The following is a 14,159-nucleotide window of genomic DNA, read 5'->3' as shown; positions in this document are numbered from 1 at the left end:
ATTATCATCATTTTATGTGGTCCTTAGTACACAGCCATTGAGCTATTGTGATCCTCTGCTAGAACTATCCCACCTCACCCAGTTAGAATGTCCATTATCAAGAAAAAAAGATAACAGATACTTGCAGGGGTGTGGCCAAAAGGTAACAGTACTACACTGTTGGTAGGACTGTAAACTTGTTCAACCACTCTGGAAAGCATTATGGAGTTTCCTCAAAAGAGTAAACACAGAGCTCCCCTGTGACCCAGCAATCCCACTCCTGACCATTTACCCAAACGATAAGGCCACACTAAAGCTACCAACACAACCATGTTCATTGCAGCATAATTTACCATAGCTAAGATGTGGAATTGGCCCAGATGCCCCTCAGTAGATGAATGGATCAAGAAAATGTGGTATATATGCACAATGGAATTCTATGCTTCCATCAGAAAGAATGGCATTGCCCCATTCGTAAGGAAATGGAAAGACTTGGAAAAAATAAAATTAAGTGAAGTAAGCCAGATCCAAAGAAACATAGGCTCTATGGTTTCCCTCTAAGATAGTTAATGTTAGTCTTAGGATGTGCAAGAGTTAGCAACTTGTGTGGAATCATGTAACTATTGAATATGGAATATAAACTTGGGAAGTCTAACCTCCAAGCCTGTAACGTTAACAGTAGTTCATATTGGCCAAAAGGAATCTAATATTTTATTATCTTACTTATAGATTTATACAAAGTAAGAATTACAGAGTGCCACAGATTGACAGAGATAATAAAAGAGTATGATATTAATTCTCCTTGTAGCACTGGAGTTGGGGTGGGGATAAACATATATTACATTAGAAGTTTGGCATTGATTAGATATGAAAAGACAGGGAAGAGAAGGAAAAGAAAAGTTTTCTACTGTAAACATTCCCTTCATCAACCTAGTTTTGCTTTGAAGCTTCTGTCAATTGATCCACCAAACTGATTATTATTTGGGCTTTCTGATATCCAGAGGTAACATCTAGACATTTGGAACTGATGCTCTGAGTCTTTTGAGAACCCAGGGGAATTACTTCTCTCTTGCTGCATTTCAAATCACTCCCCAAATTAGTAACTTTAAGAAACCACAAAGGCTTACTTCTGTAAATCAGAATCTCTGGGTGGTCTTAAATATTTCTGGTTCAGAGTCTGCGGCTTCTGGGAGCTAAAGCCTAGAATGGAGATTCCAGGAAGGCTTCTTTCTGCACATGGCACTTGGTGGGAGACCTTGGTTCCTTTCTGTCTGAGTCTTTCCATAGGCTGCCTATCTCTATGATTACAGCTAATTTTCAAACTAAGGGACCCAAAGGGGAAACAAGACACTAGACACAATATCCTTCATGGACTGACCTTGAAAGTGACATATCATCACTTCTAGTGCTCTCCGAGAATAACATTGATTCAGAGTGGGAGGGGACATCAAATCATGTATCAAAGAGGCATGACTATTAAGGATTGTGATGGCATTTTGGAAACCAGCTAGTACTGCACAATTCATTTTAGGGAAAATTGTCAAAATAAAAAGAGACCATGATTCCTAGACTTAACCAAGTGTTGCTAATACTCCTCTTATCAAAAGCAGTCTTTAAACATGGCACAATATGGCATAGAACAAAATGTAGGCTGCTAGAAAGGGCCACAACACCCATGGTAGAGTAGCAATAGTCTTGCAAGCATCTATATGCAAGCATCCAAGAGAGGCTTGGCATATTCAAGCTTTAAGGAAGAGCCAGAGCAAAGCCACTAGATGCTCCCCCACCCCCATGGCTATAGACAACAGGAGGGGCTCTGGGTGACCAGAAATGAAACTACCTCTTTGGAAAGTTCATATAGAGGTTCATATATAAAGTTCATACAGAAAGGAACTAAGGTCTCCTACCAAGTGCCATGTGCAGAACAAACTATATATTTCACCAATCTCTGAATCTATTCATCTATACTAAGCTGTGACCTGTGTACGTCTGAGTTTATGACATAGGGAAGACTTAAATTGAGATAAGTAGGAGTTGTAGCGCTGAAAGCTGGCAGTAATGGTATAAAAACAACAACAACAAAGGCAGGCACTTCTTCATTGTGACCCCAAGAGATTTTTTAAGGATATTAAAATGGCCAGAAATAAAAGAAAATTAGTTTCAGAACTATGCAAAGGGCATAGTTCGTTTAGAAACAAGGTTAAAACAGAGACAACTCAAATGTATCAACAGGAATTCCTCAGATTTTTAGTTTCTCAGCAAAATATATTTGTGTATGTATATATTTTCAGCACATTCATATTTGGTTTTCTAGAAAAGTTTAGTTTTTTAGCAAAATAATGCTTGAGTATCAATACGCTACATTTAGCTGTAATTAAAAACCAGTATAAGCCGGGCACCAGTGGCTCATACCCATAATCCTAGCTATTCAAGAGGTTGAGATATGAAGATCCAGTTCAAAGCCAGCCCAGGCAGGAAAGTCTGTGAGATTCTTATATCCAATAAAACTACTCAGAAAAAGCCTGAAAAGGTGGTGTGGCTCAAGTAGTAGAGTGCTAGCCTTGAACAAAGGAAACTCAGTGATAGCACCCAGGCCCTGAGTTTAATTAAGCCCCAGGACTGGCAAAAAAAAAAAAGTTCAAAGAATTTTTTTATATATTTTGTATACTTATATATTCTATATATTTAAGATATGAATGTTAAGATTATAAATTGGGTTGATATCAGAGTTGGTGATATTTATCCTCATCAGTTACAGTTTATGTTTTCTTTTTTTGTTGTTGTTGTTGGTTGTGGGGCTTGAAGTCTGGGCCTGGGCTCTGTCCCTCAGCTCTTCAGCTCAAGGCTAGTACTCTATCACTTGAGCCACAGACCTCTTCTAGTTTTTTGGTGGTTTATTGGAGATAAGAGTCTCACAGACTTTCCTTCCCAGGCTGGCTTTGAACAGTGATCCTCAGATCTCAGCCTCCTGACTAACTAGGATTACAAGCATGAGCCACCAGTGCCCAGCTTTACAGTTTATATTTTTTATGTGAATGTTCACTATAATTGATATTGCTCTGGGATTGATTGTGAGATGTAAAAGTTTTTTGTATTTCTAACTTATGCCAAATACATAAACTGTGAAATCTTTATCTATGCAGACCAGATTTTTAATCTGCTTGACTAAAATATGCCAGAATCAATTCATTAACAAGTATTCAAAGGCTTCTTATAAATCCAGGACATAATGCTTTTATTATCAATACTAAATCTGTCCACATTCTGACAATGAAACTGTTTTGAAAACAAAATTTAGGATCAACTGTGGGAGCCTGATGCTGGTGGCTCACACCTGTACGCCTAGCTGCTGGGGAGGCGGTGATCTGAAGGACTGCCCCTTGAAACCAGCCCGGCTGGACAAATCTGAAACATTCTTATCTCCAACTAAGCAACCAAAGGCTAGAACTGGAGATGTGGCTCAAGTGTTAGATAACTAGCTTTGAGAAAAACACTAAGCAAGTATGAGTCTCTGAGTTCAAGACTCACTACTGGCACAAAAGAAAAAGAAATGAAAACTCTCCCAAATAGAAAGGAATAACTATGTTTTTGACACACATGGTTTTTGTTTGGTTTGGTTTTGCTTGCTGTTTTGTTTTAATTCCAGTCTTGGAGCTTGAACTCAGGGCCTGGACACTGTCCCTTAGCTTTCTTTGCTCAAGCCTAGAACTCTATCACTTGAGCAACAGCTTCACTTCCCAGCTTTTTGCCTGGGTTGGCTTCCAACTGTGATCCTTGGAGCTCAAGCTGGAATTATAGGTATGAACCACCAACACTTAGCTTGGTTTGGGGTATTTTTTATGTAGGTGTGTGTGTGTGTGTGTGTGTGTGTGTGTGTGTGTGTGTGTGTGTGTGTGTGTGTGTGTGTGTCAGTGTTGTAATCCAAGACCCTCCTGGAACTTTCAATATAGCCCAGGCGATGTTGAATTGTCATTCCACCTGTCTCTGCCTGCTGAATGCTAGGATTAGAGGCGCCCAACACCAGAACTGGCACTACCCATGTACTGGAAATAATTTAAAATGCAGGAAATTGCAAGAATAAAATAATAGCATAAACACCTATGCACTTCCTCAGATTCACCTTTTGATGTCATTTTACTCAGTTCACTGCTCTTGTCTCTTCCCTTCTGTTACCTCTGTCTGTCTGTGAGACAGGAATGTAAAAGGTGTGTGTGTGTGTGTGTGTGTGTGTGTGTGTGTGTGTGTGTGTGTGTGTGTGTGTGTGTATGTAGTACTTTCTATAACCATAGGGTATCAATTACAGCAAATTTTACACTAATATTTTAATTTAACCTGTTGTTTGCATTTCAGTCTTACAATTCGTCCCATCCTGTCCTGTCAGAGCACTCTTCTCTTCCAAGGCAGAATCAGGCTAGGCGATGGTCAGTTCAATGCAATATTGAGGTCTAGTAGGGCTTTGTCAAGGGTCAGGTCTCTTTTACCTTCCTTGAAATGGAAATTTCCATACTATTAATTTATCTTTTAAGACTTTGGCATTTGTGAGCAATATAGTTCTTCTGCCGGTTTTTAATAGGCCATTCATAATTTAGGAGTGGTCTGACCTTTTCTTATTAGATTCAACTGTACCCCTTCTAGGCTGGATCATGACAGTCTTCATTTCAGGAGAAATCATATCTGGAGACACCACATATCCATGTGTCCTTCATTGGCGATGATAGTTTTCATTCCCAAAGCAAGATTCTGTCCAATCTCTACCTTGAAACTAACGGTGTGAAAGGATAATTTTAGACTGCAAAAGCATCCCCACTTTTCTTCACAATAACCAGCTACACTGAGAATGTATTATTGGTTCTGGTTTGATTTTTACCATTAGGATGGCTGTAAAATGATCCTTTTTCCTCTAAGTCCCTCCACATTGATCAGTTAGCTTTTGACATTTCACTAAAGGAAGGGACCACTCCATTCCTGAATTTATTCATTTGCTTGTTTACTTATTCATTCATTTCATGTCCATCTTTTTCTTAGCAGTTTTTAATCTGTTTACCCATGTATGATCAGTAGTCATAAGTCCTATTCCCACTGATTGATCTTTCATTAGGAGATGTGTATGTTTTGTGTACTTGTGTGTGTGTGTGTGTGTGTGTGTGTGTGTGTGTGTGTGTGTGCGTGCATGCGTGCATGTGTACATGAATGCATGACCTTACTGGGGCTTGAGCTCAGGGTTTGGAAGCTGTCTCTGAGCTTTTGTGGTCAAGGCTAGTGCTCTACCACTGGAATCACACTTCCAATTCCAGCATTTTGGTGGTTAATTGGAAATAAGAATGGATTTTCCTGCCCCAGCTTCGTACATGCTTTTCAGATCTTGTCTGTGCAATGACAATGAATCTCTAAGATTACAGATGTGAGTCTCCAGTGCCTCCAGTGCTTCTTAATTGGTTTTGGTGTTAAATCGCCATAATTTGGCCAGTACAAGCCTTTTCAGATTCTATGTGAGGCTTCTGTGTTCTCTTAATATGTCCTCTCTCATTTTGACCCTGACCAAAGCATAACAATCCTACTGTTATTATGTCCCTTTGTTTCTTGTATACATTCCCAATTCAGTGATTTTATTATGTTGCTGCCAATGTAGGTCCAAATGTTGGGAGTGTAATATTTTAAAAATTATGAGTATTCAATGGAGATGTTGTTAGACTAAAAGACTAAATCTCAGGGGCTAGGAAGGTGGCTCAATGGTAGAGTGCTTGCCTTGAATGCATGAGGCCCTCAGTTCAACTCCCCAGCACCACATCAGCAGAAAAAGCCAGACGTGGTGCCGTGGCTCAAGTAGTAGAGCACTAGCCTTGAGCTGAAGAGCTGAGGGACAGCGACCAGGCCCAAGAGTTCAGGCCCCATGACCAACCAAAACAAACAAACAAAAAAAGACTGAAACTCAGAGTCAAACATAACAATGTAGACATTTGGCATGGTAAAATAATGATGTTATGAAGACATCCCAATTTATGAATAAACTATTTTCATTAGTAATTTAATTTACCCTATTAATAGGGTAACTCTGCAAATACTTAGAGTTAAAGGGAATAATTCTCAAGCTGACTAATATGTATAAAAATCTGAAAGTTTTTTATTGAACTTATTTTTAGTGTAGCATATCACACATACATCATTTGATAATGCACAAATACAAAATATGTGATTTGAATTTTTCCAAAAGTAAACATCATTATCAAAAGTACAACTGTCACCTAGATCAAGAAACACAATATGTCACTGGGCACCAGTTTTTCATGCCTGCAATCTTAGGTAATCAGGAGGTTGAGATCCAGAGCATCATGGTTCAAAGCTGCCCAAGCAGATAAGGCCAAGAAAAGCTGGGTGCCAGTGGTTCATGCCTGTAATCCTCACTACTCAGGAGGCTGAGATCTGAGGATCACAGTTCAAAGACAGCCCAGGCAGGAGAGTCTGTGGGATTATTATCTCCAATTAACCGCCAGAAAACTGGAAGTGGTGATGTGGCTCAAGTGGTAGAACACTAGCCTTGAGCTGAAGAGCTCAGGGACAATGCCCAGGCACAGAGTTCAAGCCCCATAACTGAAAAAAAGAAAAAGTCCAAGAGTCTTTATCTCTAAAATAGCTACCAGAATAAGATTAGAAACATAGCTCCAATGGTAAATCACCAGCTAAGCAATCATATAGAGAAAATTCTAAATCCCCAAGTTCAAACCTAGCACTTTTTTTTTTTAAAGATACAGAGTATGTTACGCTTTTGCTTTTTCCTTAATATCATGTATATAGTCTCATACAATGTATGTTCTGCTCTTGTGGTGTTACTGGAATTTGAACTCAGGACCTTGCATTTGCTAAGCAGGTGCTCTACTACTTGATCCACACCTCCTGTCTCTTTTGGCTTTAGGGTTTTATTTTTTATAAGCTTATTTTTTTATGCCTTGGCCAGCTTGGATTGTGATCTTTCTAATTACATTTCCAGTGTAACTGTGATGAGAAATGCATATATTACACCCAGCTTCTTATTAGCTTGGGCTGTTTTTGAACCATGATTCTCTGAATCTCAACCTCCTGAAAAGGTGCTATTATTATGTGTGAGCCACTGTGGCTAGCTTACATATACTCTTTTAGAATGGATTCTTGTCTACATTATGTCTATAAGATTCATCCATGAGGTTGCTTATAGCAATATTTTTTTTCATTTTTATGCAGGATGACTCTGAAGCTAATACAATTATTTTATTTGTGTGTGTGTGCTTATGACTACCCAGATTATTTTCAGTTTGGGGCCACTATAAGTAAATCTATCATGGACATTCTTGGTCATGTCATAACCTAAGCGTATAGGGCTATCCATGTTTTTATAAACATGCATAAAGTGATTAGGTAAGTATGTCTGAGTGCTTCAGTTCTTCCATATTCTCAATGCATACTTCATATTGAAGGAGTTCTAAAGTTTAGTCATTGAAGTTATAGTTTCAGTTTACCTACATATAATGATATGAAGGCTTTTAATATACAGTATTGCCTGTAATCACAGCATTTGGAAGGTTGATAGAGGAGAAATGCGAGTTCAAGCCTAGTTTGGCATACATAGAAAGACCCTGTCTTACACAGACAAAACCAAAAGAAAAGAAAATACATATGTTGCCACTCTTCAAGTGATTCTGGTTTAAAGGTGTACTAGATACACACATGGACAAATAATTGTAAAGGATCAGACTTACTCACCTGAAAAACTTTCTTGATAAGAATGGAATGTTGCCAGGCACCAGTGGCTCGCACCTATAATCCTAGCTACTCAGAAGGCTGAGATCTGAGGATCACCACTCAGTCAGCCCAGGCAGGAAAGTCCACGAGACTCATCTCCAATTAACCACCAGAAAACCGGAAGTGGCACTTTGGCTCAAATGGTTGAGCTAAAGAGCTGAGGTACAGCATCCACCCCAGAGTTCAAGCCCCACTACCCATAAAAAGAAAAAAAATGGAATGTTGCTCCATTATCTTTTCCTTTCTCATCTCCATCCTCTTAAATGGGAGTGATGTATGTATAAGAAAATGCCTTTATTTGGGGCACCTCACTTTTTCTCTCTGATTCTTAACTCTAGAAATGAAATGTAAATATTGGTCTGGAATTTTTGAATGTTGACTGTCCTTAGGAGGAAAAGGAGAGAAGTACTTTTCCCAGATCAGCAGTTGTATGTTAAAGAGAAGAAATAGATACAGATGTACTATAACATATATAAATTACATATGCTATAGATAAATATGTAAGAACTTATATACACTTAAATATATAAATATATAAATATATAATATATAAATATACATTATATAATATACACACATAAACCTATATTTTATATAATATAATAATATTATAATACTTATAACTTATAGTATGCTCATATATAACTATATATAAGTAATATAATATATAAATATATATAATATAAGTAATATATAATTTAATATAAATAAAATATACAAAATATGTAAAGTTATATAAATATAAGTATATAAATCATATATAGGGGCTGGGAAGGTGGCTCAGTAGTAGAGCGTTTGCCTTGCATGCCTGAGGCCCTGGGTTCAATTCTTCAGCACCACATAAGCAAAAAGAAAAAAGCCGGAAGGGGCGCTGTGGCTCAAGTGGTAGGGCACTAGCCTTGAGCTGAAGAGCTGAGGGACAGTGCTCAGGCCCAGAGTTTAGGCTCCACAACTGGATCCAAAAAAAAAATCATATATATAAACTATAGCATATAAACTGTATCATAGAACATATAATTGATATAATCTAAACTAATATACATAGTTTATGTGTGTGTATGTGTATGATTTGTTGAGATTACAATCGAATTCAATTCCCCCTACACACACACTCACATCCGTACATTCTATCATACAGGTGTTGTCCTTTAGTTGCAACTGTAATGGGGAGTAGTTTCTAAGAGATACAAAGTTATGTAATATGAAGTCACTTTGGAGATGTACAGTTATCATATCTTCTACATATGACCAGTTACAAATCAAAGGAAAATAAATTTTCTTAAAGTAAAACAAAATATGCCATGGAAGTTTATGGAAAGGAGTAGAAATACAAGAGTAAGTGTATATAGCTATGAGGTGTTGAAGGTAGACAGAACCTTTACAATTATGTCTCATGAGTCTTTTGTTTTTGTGGGTGAGGTAGCTCAGACCTACACTGGCACAGCAAAGTGCTCAGTGTTTGGTAGTGAGAAATGACAATAGAGGGACTAGCAACCACTATCCCTTGCTGCAACCTACATATTTTAGTATAAGAATCCATGAATCTGGAAGGAATTCCAGTGAATGTGGAAATCCTATGACAAGCCCACAAGCAGAAGCCCTTCCTATGAGGACTTAGACAAGGACAAGAGGAGAATGCAAAAAAAAAAGGATTAACTCAATACGAGCATTGTTAGGAAGAACTGAAGGAACAAGAGGCAAGGAAACAGCCAAAGTTAAAAAAAACACACAATTCTCCGGACGCTGGTGGCTCACGCCTGTAATCCTAGCTACTCAGGAGGCTGAGATCTGAGGATCGAGGTTCAAAGCCAGCCGGGGCAAGAGAGACTGTGAGACTCCTATCTCCAATAAACCACCAGAAAACCAGAAGTGGCGCTGTAGCTCAAGTGGTAGAGCGCTCGCCTTGATCTGAAGAGCTGAGGGACAGCGCCCAAGCCCAGAGTTCAAGCCCCACGACCAACAAAAAAAACAAAAAAAACAAAAAAACCCCACACAATTCATTGAACAATAAAGAAAAGAGCAAATTAGGGAAGCCAATAATGAAAGATAATAATTAAAAATGAAAATAAGCTAAAAGAATTCAACACGGTAAGGAAAGACAGTATTTTGTGCCCATTTTATCCAAAGTTTGTCTATCTAGAATTATTCCCATAAAAAAACCTGTTGTAAATAAATACAAAAGCTCACTTAGAGGGATAATCTGATGGGCACCAGTGGCTCACACCTGTAATCCTAGCTACTCTGAGGCCTGAGATCTGAGGATCATGGTTTGAATCCAGCCCTGGAAGAAAAGTCCCTATGACACGCTTATCTCCAATTAACCACTCAAAAACCAGAAGTGGGGCTATGGCTCAAGGCACTAGCCTTGAGCACAAAGAGGCTCAGGGACAGCACCCAAGCCCTAAACTCAAGCTCTAAAACCACCACCAACAACAACAACAATAAAGAGGGATAAACATTAAGTGGTAGCAATATTAAGTTTCTATTCTAAAATGTTAAATGAATAAGAAATAGAAATTCAAAGACTTAATTTCTATCAAGAATGATGTCTACATAAAATCAAAGAAACGTTGGAGGGCTGGGAAGGTGGCTCAGTGGTAGAGCGCTTGCCTTGCATGCCTGAGGCCCTGGGTTCGATTCCTCAGCACCACATGAGCAAAAAGAAAAAAGCCCGAAGTGGCGCTGTGGCTCAAGTGGTAGAGTGCTAGCCTTGAGCTGAAGGGCTCAGGGACAGCGCCCAGGCCCAGAGTACAGGCCCCACAACCGGACCCCCCCCACAACAAAAGAAACGTTGGAAAACCTAAGGGTAGCCGGGTGCTGGTGGCTCAGACCTGTAATCCTAGCTACTCATAAGGGTGAGATATGAGGATCATGGTTCGAAGCCAACCCAGACAGGAAGTGAGACTCTTACCTCCAATTAAGTACCAGAAAACTGTAAGTGGTACTGTGGCTCAAAGAGGTAGAGCACCAGCCTTGAGCAGAAAAGCTCAGGGACAGCACCCAGATTCTGAGTTCAAGTCCCATGACTGACAAAAACAAAAACAAACTGAAGAAACACCTAAGGGCATTCATACCTTCAGATGACTTTTGGCTTTATGTAGATATGGCCAATGAATGAGAGAATTCAGGAGATTAGGAATCCCAGGCATTGGGAATAAATAGCACTGCCTTCATTCAGAGGAGGTCCATATAATATCCAGAATTGATTTAATTTAGTTTTTTGCCTTTTACACTTCCTTAAGAACCTAAACTTACATTTTTAAAATTATAGCATGGAATAACATCTAAAATATTAACTTGCACGGTTAATTTGATGAGCCAAAGACCTCTTTTTGTTGCTTTTTGGAATAAGAAACACTCCATTAAAAACCTATACTTAACAGAGAATACAAGTAATATAACAAAATGAGGCAAATGTTATGGAAAAGTGAATTTAAAGTATATCAAACCAGATGTGATGGTGGACATGTGAAATTCAGCCCTAAGGAGGTACACCCCAGAGAAATTTTGAGTTTGAGGCCATCCTGGGCTACATAGTGGGACCCTTTCTCAAAAAATGAAAGAAAAGCCGGGCACCGGTGGCTCAAGCCTGTAATCCTAGCTACTCAGGAGGCTGAGATCTGAGGATTGAGGTTCAAAGTCAGCCCAGGCAGGAAAAAGTCCGTGAGACTCTTATCTCCAATTAACCACCAGAAAACTGGAAGTGGCGCTGTGGCTCAAGTGGTCGAACACTAGCCTTGAGCTGAAGAGCTGAAGGACAGCGCCCCAACCCAGAGTTCAAGCCCATGACTGACAAAAACAAAAACAAAAAAAGAAGAAAGAAAAATCAGTAAGAGGCATAGCACAGGTGGTAGAGCACCAGCCAATGAGTGAAAACATGTGTCAGTGAGTTCTAGTATAAGTCTCAAACAAGAAAGAGAAAGCAAGAGGGGGAGGAGAGAGACAGAGAAGAAGGAAGGAAGGAACGAAGGAAGGAAGGAAGGAAGGAAGGAAGGAAGGAAGGAAGGAAGGAAGGAAGGAAGGAGGGAGGGAGGGAGGGAAGGAAGGAAGGAAGGAAGGAAGGAGGGAGAGAGGAGGGAGGGAGGGAGGGAGGGAGGGAGGGAGGGAGGGAAAAAAAGGAAAATGTGGCTAGTGAGTGTACATGCACATAGTGTATGCATGTATATGTGTGCATACATATATGTGTGTAAGTGTGCATATACACATATGAATATATGTATATGTGTATAAAATGCTAATATGTATATATACACATAGTGCATGTGTTTGTATGTGTACATACATACATATGTATATATGTATACATATGTATACAAATCAGTATATGGTCTTCCCTTCATTTTCATGGGGTTTCCATCCTCTAACAGTTAGCAGATAGATAATACTGTGAAAATTACGTCTGTATTGAGTATGCACAGACTATGGCCATTCATCATTTCCTAAACAATATACCATAAACTATACCAAAGTTACATTGTATGAGGCATTATAAATAATCTAAGACATGAATGATCTAGAGATGAGGTTAGCATAAGGGAGGATATACTCATACTCTATGTAACTACTCCACCATCTTAATGCAAGATATTTGAACATGTGAGGATGTGGTATCTCTGGGGTAGCATTTGCAACAATCTCATGGAATGTTGAATGCACACATTTAGATCATAAGATGTCAAATCAGGTGAACATGGATTTAGTCCCCAATTTAACTACTTCTTAGTTGTTTAAAACTCTCTCATTCCTTTTTACTATTTATCTTCTTCTCACCATCATTCTTCTTCTTTCTTTTATCCAAAAATGTTTCCTGAGCATGTATTTACTATATGCTAGTTTCATGGAATGTTTTTATGGGGAAGAGATTCATGGTACACCACATGAATGTAGAGGCAGATGCAGAAATGAGGTAAACTTGGACCATTGTCAGTAAATTATGAATAATCAGAAACAAAGATGGAAAGGGTGGGTAAAATCAGGCTGTAGAGGCTCCTGAGAAGCAGTATCAAATTAAGATGTAGAGAACCAGAAAGGAAATCAAGTGGCCAAAAGGAGGTAGTCTAGTACTAGAAGGCCAAAAGAAGGGATAATTTCAAGTGGCAGAGAGGGAGGGAGGGAGGGAGGGAGGGAGAGAGAGAGAGAGAGAGAGAGAGAGAGAGAGAGAGAGAGAGAGAGAGAGAGAGAGAGATTACTAAGTATTTCAAAGTGATCAAGAAAGAACAAGATTGATATAACTGTTAGAAAGGCATTAATTATTTAAAAATAAATTTGCTTGAGAAATGAGGGTATAGTCCAAAGGTGGGGATGGAAGGAAGGGAATTGGGTGCAAAACTGGACTGAGGAGGGCCAAGTGTCTCATAGGAAGTGTCAAATGGAAAGAAATGATATGCTAAGGGTAGAGGAAGCTCCAAGGCCAAGGTCAGATACATTTTTTTTCTTCCTAAGATGAACAGTTTCTACATATGTGGAGTCAATAAATAAATGAATGGAGACTGAAGACTTCAGGGGGAGGGAATACAGTGGAGAGGGAACTGAAGCAGAGCCAGAGAAACACTGCTTCCCCTGAGACAGAAGGGCAGAACTCCACACTGAGATTTTTTTGTACCACACTAAGATGATCTGTGTACTGCAGGTAGGCACTTATTAAAGTAGAGTGGCCACATCAGGGTACAAAAAAGACCAAGTGTCAGAAGTTGCAGAAAAACAAACATAAAAGACTTGAGTCCGTCAATAGCTTCAAAGAGCATCAAACTGTTCTGATTCACCACCCGGAAACCTTTCTGCTTCTTCTGTTGTGTTGTGGGGAAGAGTTGTGGACAACAGAGCCAAATGTTGAAAGTGAAGTCCCTTCATATTAGCCTCTCACTTCAGAGACAATGGTACTGAGTTGTCCAAACTACAGGTCCAGCCCAAGCACTGTTATCTGTGTTATACCTGGGCCAGATAAAGAGAAAGTTGGAGGTTAGAAGGAGTGGGTGTTTATGTCGAGTTAAATACATCCTACAAGTTAGTCATTGTAGAAGGGTCATTCTATTCTGTGCAAATATGTCTTCCTCTACCTTCAAAACAACCAATTATAGAGCCCTTACCTCAAAAGTGTTCCAAACTTGTGTACACTTTTCCTCCCTTCCCTGCCTCAGAGCTGAAAGAGGCAGGGAAGACAGCTGTGAGGATTTCAGTTCTGGTCCTATCTCTTGTTTGAGTTCATCCTTGGGCAAAAGGAAGCCAGAGGATTGGCCTGGGGCAAAGTGGTGCCCTCCTCCACGACCAAGGATCCAGGGCTTGCACCCCAGGAGTGACAAGTGTATTCAGGGATCCCCCAAAACCAGCCTGTGTGGTCCCCAATACTCAGACTACAGAATCCTGCTGATGAAGAAGACCTTAGTGTGTATTTGAAAAGCAGACTAAGT

At 39.4% G+C, this 14,159-nt stretch overlaps 1 protein-coding gene across 5 annotated transcripts in view; it reads left to right on the top strand.

Moving 5' to 3' along the window:
• Phactr1 (phosphatase and actin regulator 1) overlaps window positions 1–14,159 on the top strand; it is a 434,482-nt gene that overhangs the window by 14,811 nt on the left and 405,512 nt on the right. The window lies entirely within an intron of this gene.

This window comes from Dipodomys merriami, unplaced genomic scaffold, assembly GCF_024711535.1.
Source record: "Dipodomys merriami isolate MVZ:Mamm:240054 unplaced genomic scaffold, mDipMer1.0.p SCAF_16, whole genome shotgun sequence".
Classification (NCBI taxonomy): Eukaryota; Metazoa; Chordata; class Mammalia; order Rodentia; family Heteromyidae; genus Dipodomys; species Dipodomys merriami.
This window is presented reverse-complemented; position numbering and strand designations above follow the sequence as displayed.